Here is a 4,216-nt window from a genome sequence, read left to right on the forward strand (position 1 = left end):
TGACCTAGAGCTCCTCCTCTCGTCCCCTCATGCTCCTCCAGCCTCAATCTCCTTTTGCCTGTGACAGTTGATGGTTCAGTATCGTGCATTCTTACCCTCCCTCTTGTTACTGCTTCTGGGCCACTTGTTCCCTTAATGTGTGTGGCATGCGAATGCATTTAGTTTTAGCTCAAATCAACTCATTCCAAAGTACACTCACTGAGCATTAGTGGCATGTGGATGGCTTCTGTCTTGTGGCCTCTGGGAACACAGCTGCAGTGAAGATCATGTCCTAGCATGTCTTTGAGACCCTGCTTTTAATTCTTTGGGGTACATAGCCAGAAGTGGAATTGAGAGAACATGCAGTAATTATATTTTTAATTTTTTGAAGAGCTCCCATGCTGCACTGCACGGTGCCTGTGCAGTGTGCCCATGGTGTGTTTGGTTGTTTGGTTGGTTATTTGGTTGGTTGGTTGGTTGATTGGTTGGTTGGTTGGTTGGTTGGTTGGTTGTTTGGTCGGTTGGTCGGTTGGTTGGTTGGTCGGTCGGTCGGTTGGTTGGTTGGTTGGTTGGTTGGTCAGTTGGTTGGTTGGTTTTAAGGAAAGATCTATGTGGCCCAGGCTGACTTTGAGTTCTCCATCCTCCAGTTTGGCATCACAGGTGTGCACCACTGTATCCACCCTGTTAAGGCAGTTTAGTGTTTCTTATTGGAATAGGCCACAGAGATACTGTTCAAGACATGTGGGCAGAGGTAAGGAGGCAGTTGCAGCTCAAGGTCACATCCAGACCCTCTTGGCCCTTGAGATGCTCTGGCTCCCAGGCCAGATGCTCATAAGAGCCCAGCATCAGCAGGGAATCCACCTCCATGGTCAGCTGCAAGGAGTACTAACACACAGGCTTTAGTCCACCCAGGGTTCCAGTTCCATCCAGCTCCAGCCCCAGCCTGCTACTTCTCTCTCCTACTCTAAGTCCCTCTGAATGAATGACAAATGAAATGAAAGACTATGGAAGGCTGGGAGTCATGGCAACTGAACTCCAAACATGCTCTCCAACATCACAGGAGAGGAGCAAAAGAGGGAAAGTGGGAACATGCGGCTAATGGGTCATGTGGCATTAGGAAGATGAGAACCCACAAGCCACCTGAACCTTATCTGTGATGTGGCATCTGGTTGCCTCCTGAAAGGGAGAGGTCTTGGTACTCTATTCATGCTGTGACAGCATGCTCCACAACAAGCAAGATCAGGGTAGAAGGATTTTGGCTCAGTTCTGAAACATACTGTTCACCATGTTGGGGAGGGCTTCTGGCTGTCTGTGAATAGCTGCCAGCTCACACCCTAGTAGATCAGGAAGCAGAAAGCAGGGAAAACCTGCACCCATGTGACCCTCCTTCAGCTGAGCTGATTCCTCAGACCTTGCCTAGCCACAGATAACCACACCTCTCTGCCCACCTCCTGCTAATTGCCATGCCTCTCTCCAAGTTCCAGTTACGCCGGAAGTCCCACCTCCAGAGACTGAAGGAGAAATTGCTGATTGGGCCAAGTTGCTGACAAACTTGGGGGAGGGGTTTTGCCTTACCTATTCTACCTGGTTTTGCTTGTAACAATGTGCATTGAAGGAAAGATGGCTGATTGAAACACATCTGTGTTTGGCTAATTTTTACGAATCTTTCCTGTGGTTCTGCTACCCCAAAATGGTTTTCCAGGACCTTGACCCCATTCCAGAAAACCCATTCGCACTTGTGGCTGCTGGATGGCTACACACCCAGACAGCTTTTCCCTTTTCTTCCTTTTATTTAATTCAAGATTCCAATCCATGGGATGGTAACAGCTGTGTCCAGGGTCCATCTTCTTTTCTTAGCTAGCCCTCCCTGGAAATGTCCTCACAGATACACTCAGGGGCCTTTCTCCTAGGAGATTCCAAAGCCAGTCAAGCTGACTGTGAAGATGAATGATCAGAGGTGTGGGGTTGGGGCTTATAAAAGGTCTTGTCAGGAAAGGAACCAGAAACCAGCCAGGGATACATGGGAAGACTGGAAAGATAGCAAAATGACTCTGAGGCTTAACATGGCACATGTCAAAGGCCAGAAAGACAATAGAGAAGGAAGCTTGATTCCAGGATGACTTTAGGGACTCAGATAAATCCCAATTTATTAAGCACTTATAGTTGTACTTTGTGTGGAACACAGAGAAAAGTGTGAAAGCTATGCTGTAGAAGAGCTGAGATACACAACGAATATTAAGGATTTCTAATGTCAGTCATGACATAGTGGGTCAACAGTACATAAAATATATATGACCAACAAAGAAAACCTCCAGTGCCATAAATGCCATCTAATCAAGTTGTTGGCTAAAGTGAAATCATGAAAACCCTCAAATAATCCTGGCTATTGCTAAAGCTATTGGTTGCTCTCCACAAATTGATGGTAAGTTTCTATTGTTGAAGACACCACCTGCATAACTCATTGGACATGGAGAAGTCAAGCTGGTGCCTAGAAAAATCCTTTACCCCTACTGACTACTGTTCATGGTACAGGAAGGTACCAGAGGAGAAAGGTAAACACCAACTCAGCTACAAACCCTTCCATCCACAATGGTGACCTGCCTACAAGGTACTCTTGTGTAATAGTAGCCTAAAAGTTGTGGGAGTAACCAATCGATCACTATCTGGTCAGATTTAAGGTTCAGTCCATGAGATGGAACCATTGCCCAAAGAACCTGAGACTAGATAGGACACGGACCTAAAGGAACCAAATACTGTTGTTCTGTTTAAGGAACATAGCAATAGCATGACTCCTAATGACATCCTGCTATCTCCATGGATCTGTGCCTTGCTCAGCCCTCATCAGAGAGGCTTCCTTCTGCAGCAGATAGGAGCAATTACGGAGTCTCACAGCGGGACAGTGTGCAGGGAGCGAAAGACCTCGGGACACTCAGTCCTAATGGGATATCTCCATCAAATCTCTTCCTCAGGGCTTGGGGAACCCTGCAGAAGAGGAGGTGAAAAAAGTGTAAGAGCAGAGAGGATAGAGGACACCAAGAAACCAAGTCCCTCTAGACATAGCAGGACCAATGCACACTTGAACTCACAGAGACTGGTGCCATGCATAGAGCTGACGCAGGTCTGAGGGGAAGTGGACAGAGGGTCTCAAACCAAACCCAGAAGCTATCTCCAGTTGAGAACAACTCCCAAAGGAAAAATTAGTTTTCTCCAATGAAGTCTCACTGGATACACAAACCATATTTAAGAGCAGGCCCCATGCCCAGCAGTAAATGATCAACACAAAACAAGCTCAATGGTGTTTGTAGAAGCTTTTGTCTCATAGGGCTTGCTCTAGGCCTCTCTTTTTTTAAACCCTTCCAGGTTTCTGGTTCAATGTTATGGTTTCCCGTATGTGCTTGTGGGACTTCTGCGTGAGAGCTGCATCGCATGTGCTTGTGGGACTTCTGCGTGAGAGCTGCATCGTATGTGCTTGTGGGACTTCTGCGTGAGAGCTGCATCGTATGTGCTTGTGGGACTTCTGCGTGAGAGCTGCATCTATGCATTTCTGGGGCTTTTTCTTTGGCTCCTTTTTTTCTTCTGTTTGTACTTCCCTGGTTTGTTCACTTTTATTCTATTTTATTCTAGTTATTTTTAGTTTGTTTTTCTTTGCTTTTTGCTTTTCTTCAGGAGAGAGTGTGAACACAGTCCCCTCACCACCACAAATTATCCAGTCGAGTTTTCTGAATTTGGGAAAATCACAGGGTTCAGCACATCCAGAGTGTAATGGATAAACCTTGCCCTGGGAAAACCACCTTCGTGATCACAGTATTTCTCCTGCCTGGTAAGTACGCCTGTTTGTTTTTTTAATGAGAGAGAAAAAGAAAAGATATGGGGTTGGGGAGGTAGGGAGGTGGGGAGAATGAGAGGTTGGGAGAGAGGAAACAGTAATCAGAATATATTGTATGAAAAATATCTATCTTCAAATTTTAAAATATATTTACATATATGTATACATATATAATGCATATACATATATATTATTCTGTCCCACCCTCCTTCCTCCTTTTCACTAAGGCACACACAACCCCTCTTTACCCTTTTCAACAACTATAACCTGCACTTGGCAGACTTGGAGCACCCCCTGGTGGGAATTAAAGGTATTACATTCTTATTGTGTCTGGGAGCTGCATTGTAGTACTTCAGCAAATGTTGGCTGCCAAAAACATTGTGTTGACTATCATGAGCATAGATAGGAGTC

The 4,216-nt window shown here is 45.6% G+C and overlaps 1 non-coding gene across 1 annotated transcript; it reads right to left on the bottom strand.

The window, feature by feature from the left end:
• Nucleotides 1-3,642: 3,642 nt before the first annotated feature.
• LOC116074167 lies at nucleotides 3,643-3,807 on the bottom strand. The gene has a single exon (XR_004112122.1). It is a non-coding gene; the product is annotated as a U1 spliceosomal RNA (small nuclear RNA).
• Between the last annotated feature and the right edge of the window lie 409 nt (nucleotides 3,808-4,216).

Source organism: Mastomys coucha, unplaced genomic scaffold (assembly GCF_008632895.1).
Source record: "Mastomys coucha isolate ucsf_1 unplaced genomic scaffold, UCSF_Mcou_1 pScaffold23, whole genome shotgun sequence".
Taxonomy (NCBI): domain Eukaryota; kingdom Metazoa; phylum Chordata; class Mammalia; order Rodentia; family Muridae; genus Mastomys; species Mastomys coucha.